Source organism: Ursus arctos, unplaced genomic scaffold, assembly GCF_023065955.2.
Source record: "Ursus arctos isolate Adak ecotype North America unplaced genomic scaffold, UrsArc2.0 scaffold_9, whole genome shotgun sequence".
Classification (NCBI taxonomy): domain Eukaryota; kingdom Metazoa; phylum Chordata; class Mammalia; order Carnivora; family Ursidae; genus Ursus; species Ursus arctos.
The window spans coordinates 77539007-77554332 of NW_026623111.1; the positions used below are offsets into that span (position 1 = coordinate 77539007).

Below are 15326 nucleotides of genomic sequence, written 5' to 3' on the forward strand. Positions count from 1 at the left end.
TTGCATTGAATTTGTAGATTTCTTTGGGTGGTATTGACATCTTAAAAATATAAGTCCTCCAATACATGAACATGGGATGTGTTTCCATTTATTTATGTCTCTTTAATTTCTTTCAGTGATGTTTTATAGTTGTCATTATACAAATCTTTCATATTCTTAGTTAATTCCTAAGTATTTTATTCTTTTTGATGTTATTATAAATGGATTTGTTTTTCATAATTTCCTTTTCAGATTATTCATTGTTAATGTATAGAAATGCCGCTTATTTTTAAGTGTTGATATTATCCTGCTACTTTGTTGAATTCATTAGTTCTAACAGTTTTTTTGTGTGTGTGTGGAATCTTTAGTTTTCTGCATATAAGATTATATCATCTGCAGAGATAATTTTATTTCTTCCTTTTTAATTTGGATGCCTTTTATTACTTTTTCTTGCCTAATTTTTCTGGTTAAAACTTTTGATACAATTACTCATAGTTTTAAAGAAGTTTTGTAACTTCATAAATTCTTCATTGCTTGTTAAAGGCTTAATTTATTTTGTTTTGTTTTGTTTTTCAGACCTTGTAGTTAATTAAGCAATCTTAAGAGCTGGAGGCAGTGCTGGGGGTAAAAAAGGTAAAGGTATTTTAGATATTGTTTATAGCCATCAATCAAAGTACACCCTCACATGTGCTCAGGAAAGCTCAAATAAGCAATTTTTCTGCAATGATCTTTTTGACCACACCCATAAAGTCAACTCATAATCCAGTATAAGGAAGCATTATATTTCAAAATAACTTGTAGGATGAGAATTAACAGTCACAGAGTGTATAATCTGTGACCTGGTACCATATAATCTTTAGAAGAATCATGTAAGGTTTTCATTTACAGAAGAGAAAACTAAAGTTCAAAAAGATTGATGATAAATGGGTGACTTATAAGTCACAGGGCCAAGATAAAAGCCCAGTTCTGAATCTAGAATCCTTTTCACCATGCTACAGTACTTATGTATTACTTTTATACTAGTAAGTATTCATTTGAGAACAACAGAAGAGAAGAAATGACTAAGTCAAAATAATTCATAAAGTGATTTTTAAATGCTTTTTGCACATCTTTCAAATTTGAGTTTTGGTTGTAAGAATTTTTGGTTCATGAAAAGAAATTGTTCCATGCACCACTGCAATGGTACTACTAATAGCTATTAGATATTACAAATAGTTATGTCTAGTTATTGCTGTAGAAAACCCAGTCGCTTCTCTAGAGGAAAGGCATTTAACAGAAGAAATTCATTTGAGGGAATTCCCAAACACTATGGAGGCATTGAATCACAGTAACTACACAGATATAAAAACTAAAGAATAAAAAAACTAAAATAAGATGTGTGCTATGGTAATGGGATTGTGTATGATTTCACTTTCTTTTAACAAAGAAAAGTCATTTGTTGCTATTACCGTGTTAATTTTATAATAAATAAACAACAGGGAGAAAAATGCTTCAATAGAATTTGCTTATGAATTGTTCTTCCAGCCCTCATTAAAAAAATTATCTTTGTAAGCCTTGGAACTAAATGAATTCTGGGTGAACTTACTCCATTTCTTAGAATTAATTTTTGGACTCTTTTTACAATGCAAATCTTTCAGTCTATGTTGAGTCAGTAAATTCTGTCTCCTAGGCAACTTTGTGTAAATCAAAACTGAAGGTCAGACCAAAATTAATGCATTACATTAAAGTAAAATAGGATTGCTTTGCATTTCAATTGGCACTATTTGGTTTTGTGTGTTTGAATGTCCCTATTACCACTGTTGTTTAATTCTAGGTAGCTTGAATCTCTTCTACATTTTAGGTCTAAGACATTTTATGAAAGAAAAATTAAATTTTAAAAATTAAACAATAGTTAAAAGAATTAATCCAGTGATAAATTTTCATCTTCATTAGTAATGAAAGTCATTGACATCCAATCAGCAATGAAATAATTTGGCTCTATCAAATGAGCAGATTTAGAAAATAATACCCAGTACCAGTAACTTTAGAGAAATGTTTCCTATTTTGGCTCCAATCTCTACAGCCTCCTAATTCAGGTCTTCATTATCTCCTACCTGGACAATCTCAATAGCGCCCTTTTAACTTGTCTGCCTGATCCTAGACTTGCATTTCTTAAGTCCAGTCTCCACACTGCAGCCTGAGAAATCTATTTAAAATATAATTCTAACCATCTTATTGCCTGTGTTTCTCAGCGTCTCAGTTTCCAAGGTAGAATAGTTAATGATGTACAGTATCTGTAAAGAAATTGCTAAATGCACAGTTGCTGTTCAGTGTTGCGATGATAAGTACACACAATAAAAAACTTACAAAGTCTAAGATTTGTTCCTCTGACAGCCACAGGAAACCAAGTTAGAATTATAATGTTTGCTTGGTAAGCATGGAATTAGAATAGGGACCTGAGTTGTACAACTCAGATAGTTAAAGGAATCAGGTTTGAAAACTTGGAGCTCTTACGCTCCCAGCCATTTTCATCAGTAGGAGCATTCTCTGCCTGGACACAGCTTTATATGGATATTAGCACCTTTTCATTTCCGGATTCCATATTCTGTACTCCAAAAAGAACTTACCTTTCTATTTATGTAGGGGAGGCAAAACTACTTCTCTACCCTCTTAGGGTCTCCAACAGAACAGGACATAAATTGAGAGAAGACAAATTAACAGAAGAAGAACATATAAATTTTGTTTTCATATGTATATGGTATTCTTCATTGGAAAATTAAAACCCCAAAAGCTGTTAGGCCTAAGTGCTTATATACTAGGTTAAACAAAGTGTAGTGCTGCGGAAAAGCATCTAAAATATATGGGGAAACCAAAGGAAGATAGTGTTATTTTGACAAGATTTGTTTGTACAGACTCTTCTCAGCCTTGACATCCTGTCTCTGGTGGTAAGAATTCTTTTCCTCCCGATGCAGGAAAGGGCATCTTTTGCATGGGATTTTTCTCTCCTGTTTTCAGGGAGAAAAGGCGAGGTCATAGTGCCGCTTGCACCTATTGTTTTTCAAGTATCTTTACCTCAAAATAGTTAATATGCCAAGTCAGCATATTTTGGGAAGGCATGTTCTGAGCCCCTTCATTTACATCATCTGTCTAAATAAGGTATAATACCACTGCTTAGGGTTTTACTTATTAAACTTTAATCAGATTACAGACTTGCTTCTCGATATTGCACTGAGGTTATTTTTTTTTTAAGTTTTTAATTATTTGAGAGAAAGAGAGAGAGCACAAGCCAGGGGGGAGGGACAGAGGGAGAGGGAGAAGCAGACTCCTCGCAGAGCAGGAAGCCTGATGCAGGGCTCCATCCCAAGACCCCAAGATCGTGACCTGAGCCCAAGGCAGACACTTAAGCGACTGAGCCACCCAGATGCCCCACATCTAGGTAATTTTTGTTAGAATTGGAGGCATTCCCAACCTCTTTAGACCTATAGTTCTATACAGTCTCCAGGTTTATTACTATAAAGTCACTAATTTAAGCAAGTATTTGAGTACCTATTCTATGCCAAGCACTTTTTGATGTTTTGGGAATAACCAGGACCTAGACAGACACTACTCTTATTTTTTTGAAAAGTACCATAAGAGTAGTTTTCCCAGGGGGCAATCTTACTTTAATTATTGTTAAGTTATTGGGTGACTTCTCACTGTTATCACTATTTCCAAAAATAGATCACTGGGAAGTTTATTAAAACTTTAAATAATCATTTTGTATCATAAATAATCACCTCCCAATTATCTATCATATGTTGGCTTTTCTTAAAATGTAGCACTGAGGATGATCCTAAGTTTTCCATTCCCCTTAAATTTAACAGTAGATAATTTTAGATAACATGTAGAATAATAGACTTTGCCTTTAATTCATGTTAAAGAGTTTGAATTAGGGGCACAGAGTTTGAAAACTGTCATTAAATTATTTGCTACATTCACGCACTTCTCTCATTCTTCCCTCACCTGACAGTGTTGAACTTTTACCTGAGCCTGTGTTTTGAGCAGCAATGGGTAAGAAATCCTTGTGCCCATTTGTGTTCCTGAAAATGACTGTCTTCAAAGCATACCCTGGCCTCACATCGTCCAAGATTCTTCGTTCTTCCTCATAACTCCCATATTGCAGATGACTTGTTTACCTGCAGCTATAAAACCCCAGGTCCCTCCTTTTTTCTTTGAGACATTCCTCATTAATAAATTTTCTCTCTGATAGAATCATCCACAAGCAATCATCTCTTGAATTGTCCAGGGCCCTTCGTCTTTTACACACCAAATCATAATGCTCAGTGCTGCCTTAACACAAAATTCACTGGGTTTTTATGAGAATTATATGATTCAATATTTGTGTAGCATTTTAAACAGTGTCAGAAATCTCATATATGTTCAACAATGTATTAACTGTAATACCTATATCATCTATTACTATTATTAGTATTTAATTGTTGTTAACTACTAATCAATGTTAGAGAAAAAATATTATTCAAATTGTTAAAGAAAAAAATTATTCATGACACTTGTTTAAGATACTAAGGCAGACCTTATTCAAAGTGGACCATTGAAGTGGTATAGAGCCAATGCAATGGGTCTTGCAGTAGGGGAGAGAGATTGGACTCAACTCCCAATATAGCATGGGCAACTGAAAATTTGTAGCCAAGGGGGGCTCATTACTAAGAGGAAACATTAGGGGTAAGAGGGAGTAGGATGGGATTCTGGCTGAACTGACCTAATAGGATTCTTGCTAAAGGCAGGCCAGGATGATCAGACATCACCTGGGGGGATGATGGCAGATGAGAAACCCTATTAGAAATTGAGGGTGATCAGATATGGAAGATAAGCGATTCTAGTAAAACCGATTTATCAAGGTTCTCCCTAAATTTGGACAATGCTGAGAGAGTCTCTGAAGTCCAAAATTCAGACCTAGTTGAAAAAGAGTTCAAGAGAGCCTGAGTAGAGTTTGGTCAAGGAAAAAAATCTTTGTCATCAGGAAAGGAGTCTGGGAAAAAAATCTTATCTATAAATTTGATTGTAGTGCTGAAATCTGACCTAAAGTGCCTAGAAGAACAGTAAAATGTCAAGAGGGGAGTTACAGGGGGAACAGCAAGGCTGAGAGAACTGGTATTCTCCTGGATTCCCAATCCAACTTCTAGACAATAGAGTAAGCAATTCCCTTCCAATCTCATCACTTGAAATGTATATCCTCGGTCTAAATCCCCTTCCTCTACCTCACAGAATCACAGTTCTCATCCAGCAGAGACCTCTTCCTTCTTCAACACCTTCAGCCTAGAACAGTCCATCCTTCCTCCACACCGATCTCCTCTACATCCTAAGGTAATTTGACAACTCAGTTCCTTTTTCTTTTTTTCCTTGACTCTATAGACCTCCCATTTCCATTCCATCAACCAGGCACTTAACAAAATTTTACTTTGATCTTCTCAATTACAAAAATCTGAGAACCCTCAGATACTTTAAATCAGAAATGCCTCTCTTGTAACAGAATTTATTTTTTGCGTGTCACATTTCCATTTTCACGTTATAGAGGCTAACTTGCTTTTTACCTTCCACATGACTTTCAGTTACCTAACCATTCTCTTTCTCAAGTCAAAAGGACCTCCTTGCCTCTCAACACTCTCTTCAAACTCCAGTGTATCAGGGATGTGTTCAGCTTTAGGGAACAGAAAATGCAACTAAAAGTGGCTTGAATCAATTCTTTGAGTGCTGTAAATATTTAAAAGTAAGCGGAAATAGTGATCATTTAATCCTGGGAGTAGGCACTTAAGTTGTGAAAGATTGTATCCTGTTCTAAGTAGCTTTGTCCATCTACCTTCATGTAGCATATGGATATTATCATTTCCTTGGGTGCCAAGACATGGAAAAGGATGGGAAGCACTGACTTAAAGGAGTGGAGGTTTACTGTCTCACCTGACACAAGTGCTGGGAGAGGCAGTTCCAGGCTGGTGCTATGGTTCAACAAAGCCATTGGACACCGAGGCTCTTTCTACCTTCTTGCTCTACCATCCTTACGGGGCTATCATTTGTCCTCTTACTTGTTGCCTTACGGTACCAAATGATATCAGTGCCTCCAGGCCTCAAAAACACAAAGCAGACCAAAAAAAGAGCGGAGAAGTAGTGATACCAGATCACATCTGCTTATACTTCACTGGCCAGAATCAAGTCATGTGGCCACTTTAGTGTCAATAGAGGCTGGAGAATTTTGAGTTGTTATGTTTTACAGCTGCTGTAATAGAGTCAGATAAGAAGAAGACAGGGAGGTGGGTGGAATGGGTATTATATGAGCCAATCAATCTAAAATATCTGACACACCAAGTTTCTAAGATGACAATGTTTAATACAGCTTTCCCTATCAGAAGTCCAATAACCTAGGGGCTCCTGGGTGGCTCAGTCATTAAGCGTCTGCCTTCGGCTCAGGGCATGATCCCAGAGTTCTGGGATCGAGCCCCACATCAGGCTCTTTCGCTGGGAGCCTGCTTCTTCCTCTCCAAGTCCCCCTGCTTGTGTTCCCTCTCTCTGCCTCTCTCTCTCTGTCAAATAAAATAAATAAAAATCTTTAAAAAAAAAAAGAAGTCCAATAACCTAGATTTTCCTAATCATGCAGTGGACCTATAGTATCTCACCCAACCCTGAATCTTCCCCAGTGTCTGCTTCTAGACTCTTGCTGAACATCAGGGTGATGCTGAAGGAAGAATGAGGCCAGTTGAAATCTGAATCTTGTTGCAGCTCAGATTTTCTAACACAATCCACTTTTGGTTATTGTGGGTCTTTCTTTTAAATGCCCATCCCTTTTCTTCATAAGAATGAAAATACTACCAAATCTGTCTTGTGCCATGTCTCATGTCATATATAGGTCAAAATTCCTTTGATGCTATTAATAACAGAGAAGATGTGAGTTACACACACACACACATACACACACAATGGAGTATTACTCAGCCACCAAAAAATGAAATCTTACCATTTTCAATGATGTGGATGGAACTAGAAGGTATTAAGCTAAGTGAAATAAGTCAATCAGAGAAAGACAATTATCATATGATTTCACCCATATGTGGAACTTAAGAAACAAAACAGAGGATCATAGGGGAAGGGAGGGAAAAATAAAATAAGGCAAAATCAGAGAGGGAGACAAATAAGAGACTCTTAACTATAGGAAACAAACTGAGGGTTGCAGGAAAGGAAGGTAGGTGGGGCGATGGGGTAACTGGGTGAATGGCATGAAGGAGGGCACGTGATGTAAAGAGCACTGGGTGTTATATGCAACTGATGAATCACTAAACTCTACCTCTGAAACTAATAATACACTGTATGTTAATTAATTGAATTTAAATTTTTAAAAAAAGGAGGTGGGGGAAGATCCTATTAATATGAATAGCAAAAGCAGAAAGAGGAGTGGGGTCCGGTCAGGAACCTAGTCAAGTGACAAATCTTCAAGACTAAAGAGAGGGCTACTGTGAAAATTTAAGTTGAAAGGAACTGACCAAGATTGCAGCTATTTGGCAACAAGGTAAAGAGGCACTACACCCAAACAGAACTATGAGGACGGCATTATGTTATAACCTACATTATACTTTAACCTGCTCTCTTTTGAAGGCTTCTGTTCCAGCCCCCAAGAATATGCCACAGCACTCTGAACCCATCACGTGACAGAGTAATTCAACTAAGTACCTCCACTGTAGTTTCTCCTAAATTTATATTTCCTTCCTTGGCATTTCACTTTATTTCAAGCCTACATTTCTAACTATTCACAGAACAGCCCTATTCAGATGTGTATAATGTGCACAAGAACATTACAGTGATATCTGAAGCAAAATGGAAAATAAAGTCACCTGCATTACTATCCATCCCTATGGGGTAAATTCCAATTTGTAGGGCATAAGCTGTGAAAAGCTTCTTGGGCAGATTGCCAGGAAGAAGAAAGGTGTAGGGCACTGGAGCTAGAAGTCTGACGGAATCTTGACACCTTGATTAAGAAGACTAGGAGCTGGAAAAAACTGCCATTTCAAAGCTGCCAATAGTTTTTGTTTCACAAAAACATGATAACACGTTTGGGATAAACAACCTCTTTGTTCTGATTAAGCCTCTTGAATTTTTTTGTTGTTTAAATATACAGCAAAGACTACAGTTAAAAAAAGAAGAAGGATTGTTCACTTGGTGGACAAGAGTTGAATTTCCAGATTTGGTTCCCTTTAGTGACTGTCTCCCCTGAGTTTAAATCTCCTTTATACCTGAAGAGGATTGCTTTTCTTGGGAGATGTGAGTTGAGGACATTATTGGTAGAAGATAAGGACCTGGGGCCAGAGGTTGAAGGAACTGTTTATATAAGACCCATTCTGAGCCTTGGGTAGGAACAGCGCTGCTTTCAGCTCCAGATGGTGAAATGTGATACAGAGTTGAGGCAGCCTTCTCTGCCCAGAATCTTTCATCAGCTAACACCCTGAGGAATGTCAGCTTTTAGAACCTCAGACCTGGAAACAGCATTCAGTGCTTCCTGGTCTCTCTCGGTCTCTCTCTCTTTTTCTCTCTTTCTCTATCTCTCTGTCTCCCTTCTCCCTCTCTCTGCATCTCTGACTCTGCTATCTCTCCAGTGACTTCATTATCTCCTACTGCAAATAGGCATTCTCCACAAGACAATAGGACCACTGGCATATGTTTTCACAAACTTCTAACTCTAGTATTCAAATGCAAGGCTTTCTGTGCTATCTCCATCTAGAACAATCCTCGTGTAATATTGTGACTCATATCATATGACTTACCTCACCAGAGGGAGAAGTATTCTGATTGACCTGGTTTTAGACACACGCCTAGAGATAGAAGCTTTGCCACTAGAAGAAAGTATGATGGGAGTTGGCCAGTAATCTGACTGGTGTGCTTGGCAGCTAAAAACAGTAGCTAGCTCTTGCATTATGTGAAAAGCTGAGTAAGATTTATTTCCCAACTCTGGGCATATATCCACTGCTTCAGAGCCCCATCTGTGCTGCCTTGTACTCTCAAGCAAGCCCTTAAGGAAAGACAGAACAGACATGTTGTCCAAAGGCTGGAACACTAGCACAAAGAATGGGACCCAAATATTTGTGAATGAAGGCATGAATGAAAATCCTGAATGCATTATTTCTCAGACCTTTCCTATCATCCACTTTGTTCACCCTGCTTCTTTTCTTCTTGTAATCAGGTCAGGGGACATAGGTAAGAGGAGTGGTCTTGTCTGCCCTGAGTCTTGACTGGACATTAGGGGAAGAAGTTTGCCCTCAAATTCATCTTCAACAACCTGAACTTGAACCATTTAATCCCCATAAGTCTGTGAAGTAAGAACCTAAGATCTTGGGTTTTTAAATGTGCAAATCAGTCAGCATAAGTGTGATAAAATTTAAACTGCTATAGGATCAGAATAGATTTTAACATTTATCATTTTTATTTAAAAAATCAAGAAAATTAATTTTTAAGAAGAGAAAACAGTTTGGCTCTGTAACAGTAATATAATCATACTCACTAAAAGAATTGTTTACAGCAGATTACTAATTATCATTCAGGACAATAACAATTATGCATTATCATTAATTGTGTTTCAAATTTACTTTGCAAATTTTTTTCCAGTTTTATTGAGACATAATTGACATGTAATATTGTATAAGTTTAAGGTATACAACATAGTGATCTGATATATGTATATACAGTTGACCCTTGGACGACATGAACTTGAACTACAGGAATCCCCTTATACACAGATATTTTTCAGCAAATGACAGTACAGTACTGTAAATGTATTTTCTCTTTCTTATGATTTTTTAATGACATTTTCTTTTTTTCTAGCTTGCTTTATTACAATACAGTACATAATGCTTACACAAAATATGTGTTAATCAACTGTTTATGTTATCAGTAAGGCTTCCAGTCAAAAGTAGGCTATTAGTTAAGTTTGGGGGGAGTCAAAATTTATATGCAGATTTTTTATTATGCAAGGGTTGGGGCACCACATTGTTCAAGGCTCAACAGTATTGTAAAATGATCACAAAAATAGTTTAGTTACCATCCATCACTACACACGGTTATAAATCATTTTTTCAGCTTTCAAATACACATTACAATATTGCTAACTATAGTCACCATGCTGTACATTACTTCCCCAGGATTTATGTGTTATATTCATCTTATAACTGGAAGTTTGTACCTTTTGACCATCTTCATCCACTTTCCCCTCAAGGAGGATATTGGCCTATAATTTTCCTTTCTTGTGGTATCCTTGTCTGGCTTTTGTATCAAGGTTATGCTGGCCTCATAAAATAGGCTGGGAAGTGTTTCCTTCTCTTATGTTTTTTGGAAGAATTCGAGAAAGACTGTTATTAATTCTTCTTTCACTGTTTGGTAGAATTCATCAATGAAGCCATCTGGTCCTGGACTTTTCTTTTTTGGAAGGTGTTTGGTTACTGATTCAGTCGCCTACCTAGTCATTGGTCCATTCAGATTTTCTATTTCTTCATGATTCAGTCCTTGTAGGTTGCACGTTCCTGGGAATTTATCCATTCCTTCTAGGTTATCCAATTTGTTGGATAGTTTGTTCCTAGTAGTCTCATGTCCATTTCATTAAGAATTGTTTCTGGAGTTTTATCTTGTTCTTTTGTTTGAAACATATTCCTTTTTTTTCTTCATTTTCCTTTACTCTCTGCATTGCCTTCTGTGGATTGCATAAAACAGCCACCTCTCCCAGTCTTCATGGAGTATTCTCATGTAAATGATGAACATATTTGTTCAGCTCAGCCTGAACTCTTGGTTGTCTCTCAAACTGTTGTGATTGGACAAGTCATCTTTGTTCTTATTGACTCCCAGTAGCTAAGGATGTGCCAAGTCTGTTGGTGTCCCAAAGGGGAGAATCTCAGTGAGTACCTGGACACTGGCTGTTTGGAAGCTGAACCCTCAGGCAGCATCCTTTAAAGTATCCAAATAGGCCTCTTTCTGGGAAAAACTGGGAAATGGGTATTTTTGTCTACTCTCTCTGTGCTGGGCCCTGGGAGGATAGCCAGTTAAGAACTTTTTCTTTGATTGCTACAGTCCTATGGGGACCCACTAATGTAAGTCCCACCAGCCACCAGAGCCAGGTGATCAAGGGATGTGTCCCCTGGGTGGCATCCACAAAGCCAGAGTACCACATGTGTGCACAAGCTTCTTCCAGGTAGACACCAATCACATAGAACAGGGCAGAGGGAGAATGTAGTGATAGTACCCTTAGGCCTCCCTGGTCTCAGGAGAGAATCACAGTCACCCCTAGATGTATGCTAAATTAGAAGGCTGACCCTCAGACAACAGCTCTTAAACTAAATAAAAAGGCCTCTTTCAGGAACAGGGAAAGACTGGGAGATAGGGATTTCTGTCTGCTCCTCTGCACTGAACCCTAGGTGGATAGCCACAGAGAGTCCTTGAGAGGAATCCAAGAACTGTTTCTTTGTTTGCTATAGTCCTATGGGTCACATGGATACCAGCCCCGCTAGCTTTCAGAGTGGGGTATTTTGGGGGATGGTAACCCAGATGGAAGTTTTAAAAGTTGGGACACTAGATGTTGGGTCCAAACCCTTCACTCCCCAGGGAGAAGCTGGGAGTTGTGAGTTCCCTCCTGATTGTATGTAGCTATTCCAGGGGTGAGGTTAATAGCAAGAGTATGTCTCAGCCTTTCCTACCCATTTCCATTTGGGTATTTTCTTCTCCACCCAATGTGTGGGAGTCACTTAACCGATTTCTGGATTTCTTCCAGAGGGAATTGCTCTGTGTGGACCAGCAAATTCAGTGTGTCTGGAGGTGAAGTGTCACTGTCTTGGACAGGACCCTTTTGCAAATTCTATGTGCTTGTGTTGCTTAGTTCTGAAATCTTGGTTGTCAACATTTGTTGTTCATATTGCATGGTCATCTGCCCACATATTTAAAACAAAACCAAAGAAAGTATTGGTCAATATCTCATCATGAGTGCCTGACTGTTCTCTAATGTTCCATGTATTTCTTTTACTTCCCCAAATAAATTGAATATTTCTTAAGAAGTCTTACATCTTTGATAAGGTAATCCTAGGTTGAAAATTGACACAATGACTATTAAGAACTCTTGATTGGAGACAAGAAAAACATTCCTTCAAACCAGTAGTTTTTACGCCTATCAGACTCAACACCCTCTCTGAAGAACAAATACTTTAAAATGACCACTATCCCATCTCAAATGTAATTATTTGGTGGCATAACCAACAAACAAATAATTTTGGCCCAAAAAGGCTATCTAGCATCCTCTGTATAATAAGAGAAATAAAATGAATTTTATTTAAAACAAAATTACATATATATCGTTGTTAGAAATGTATGAGCACAACTAAACAAGAAGACATATAAAGTTCTCTGTAGTCTTTATTTTTAATATACAATATTTAATATTTTTAATATTTTAAAATATACAATATAATTTACTTACCATATAATTTATTTATTTAATATGGCTCTCCCTTTGAAAGTCAGCTCTATGATGGCAAAAAAATCTGTTTTGTTCTCAATGCATAAAGTAATGGCTGACATATGGAAGGTGCACAATAAATGTTTGTTGAATAAATGTGACATTTAGGAATGCTTTCGCGTACAAATAAAACAATTAATAGCATAAAGACATTTATTATTTATGTTATAGGAAAACCTGTTTAGTGTCAGAGATTCTTTGCGTTGTCATCATCAAAGTGCCAATGATATCTCCCCTTATTTTAGCACGATGATTGCTGTAGCTGCAAACATTATGTCTTCATACAAAAGAATCTCAAGCAGAAGAAATTGTAACAGAAGAAAAAAAAAAATCTTCATCTCCCTTGTGTCTTTTCAGGATGGTAAATCTTTCCCAAATGTCTAGAGTAGACTGCTTCTGAGGTCTCATTGGCCTGAATGACTTCGCACTGTCATTTCTACACAAATTACTGGCAAAAGGGAATTAATAACATAATAAACATATACACCAATCAAGGCTTATGTCAGGGATTGGACACAATGCTGTCTAAACAAAACTGCAATTTTGTTAACAAAGCATTAGAAGACATGATGTCTCCCTACGTGATATATAGCTAAATAAATACTTTATTATAAATTTATAACAAATAATGTTAACTTTTATTATTAGAATTACCTTTCTATAATAAGCATTATAATGAAGTTATAATAAGGTTACCTTTTTTGAAATTTTAATTCCAGCATAATTAACATACAGTGTATATTAATTTCAAGTCTATAATATAGTGATTCAACAATTCTGTACATTACTCAGTGTTCATCATGGTTATTATGCCTTTAATCCCCTTGAACATTTCCATGAGTTACCAGTGGTGGTCACAAGTGCCATATTAATCTCCATCACCTATTTCACCCATTCCTCCACCCATTTCCCCTTTGGTAACTACTAGTTTGTTCTCTATATTTAAGACTTTTGTTGTCTCTTTTTTCTTCGTTCATTTGTTTTGTTTCTTAAATTCCACATGCAAGTGAAATCATATGGTATTTGTCTTTCTCTGATTGACTTACCTCACTTACCATTACACTCTCTAGGTCTATCTATGTTGTTGCAAATGTCAAGATTTCATTTTTTTTATGGCTAAGTAATACTCCATTGTATATGTATACCACTTCTTTATCCATTCATATATTCGTGGGCACTTGGCTGCTTCCATATCTTGACTATTGTAAATAATGCTGCAATAAACATAGGGGTGCATATATCCCTTCAAATTATTGTTTGTAAATACCCAGTATTTAGTGATTACTATATCATATGGTAGTTCTGGTTTTAACTTTTTGAGGAAACTCCATATTGTTTCCCACAGTGGCTGCACCAGTTTGCATTGCTACCAATAGTGCATGAATGTTCCTTTTTCTTCTCATCCTTACCAACACTTGCTGTTTCTTGAGTTTTTTATTTTATCCATTTTGACAGGTGTGAGGTGATATCTCATTGTGGTTTTGATTTGCATTTCCCTGATGATCAGTGATGTTGAGAATCTTTTCATGTGTCTGTTGGCTTCTTTGAGAAATGTCTGTTCAGGTCTTATGCTCATTTTTTAATTGAATTATTTGGTTTTTTGGTGTTGACTTGTATAAGTTCTTTATATATTTTGGATACTAACCCCTAATCAGATATGTCATTTTCAAATATCCTCTCCCATTTAGAAGGTTGTCTTTTAGTTTTGTTGGTTGTTCCCTTTGCTATGCAGAAGTTCTTATTTTGATGTAGTCCCAATAGTTTATTTTCTTTTTGTTTCCCTTGCCTCAGGAGACATAGGTAGAAAAATGTTCTATGGCTGACATCAGAGAAATGCATCATGCATTCTTCCAGGATTCTTATTAGTTTCAGGTCACACATGTAGGTCCCTAATCAATTTTGAGTTTATTTTAGTGTATGGTGTAAGAAAGTGGTCCAGTTTCATTCTTTTGCATGTAGATGTCCAGTTTTCCCAACACAATTTTTTGAAGAGAACTCTTTCCCATTGGATATTCTTGCCTCTTTTGTCAAAGATTAATTGACCATATAATTGTGGGTTTATTCCTGGGCTTTGTATTCTGCTCCAATGATCTATGTCTTTTTTTTTTTTTTTTTTTTTTTTTGCCAGTGCCATGTTTTGACTATTACAGCTTTGTAATATAACTTGAAGTCTGAAATTGTCATACTACCAGTTTTGTTTTTCTTTTCCTTTTTCTTTTTTAGATGTATTTATTTATTTGAGAGAAGAGAAAGAGTGGGGGGAAGGGCAGAGGGAGAGAATCTTCAAGAAGACTCCCAGTGAGCATGAAGCCTGACTCACAGCTTGATCTCACAACCCTGAGATCATGACCTGAGCTGAAACCAAGAGGTGGATACTTAACTGACAGAGCCAACCAGGTGCCCCTGTTTTTCTTTTTCAAGATTGCTTTGACTATTTGGGGTCTTTTGTGGTTCCATACCACATGTGGTTCCAAATCCTAAGTTTGTTTGTTCCAGCTCTGTGAAAAATGCTATTGATATTTTGATGGGGATTGCATTAAATGAATATGTTGCTTTGGATAGTATAGACATTTTAAAAATATTAGTTTTTCCAATTCATGAACATGGAATATCTTTCCATTCATTTGTGTTGCCTTTCACAGCACAATTTCTTTCATGATTTCTTTCATCAGCGTTTTATAACAGGTCTTTCACCTCTTTGGTTAAGTTTAGTCCTAGGTATGTCATTATTTTTGGTGCAGTTAAATGCAATTGTTTTCATAATTCCTCTTTTTGCAACTTTATTAGTGTAGAGAAATCCTATGGATTTCTGTATATTGATTTTGCATCCTGTGATTTT

General features: G+C 36.7%; 1 long non-coding RNA gene across 1 annotated transcript; it reads left to right on the forward strand.

Moving 5' to 3' along the window:
• The first annotated feature begins 585 nt into the window (after positions 1–585).
• Positions 586–14885, forward strand: LOC123001624 (uncharacterized). The gene is made up of 4 exons (XR_006410693.3): positions 586–612; positions 3968–4008; positions 5224–5322; positions 14711–14885. It is a non-coding gene; the product is annotated as an uncharacterized LOC123001624 (long non-coding RNA).
• The last annotated feature ends 441 nt before the right edge of the window (positions 14886–15326 follow it).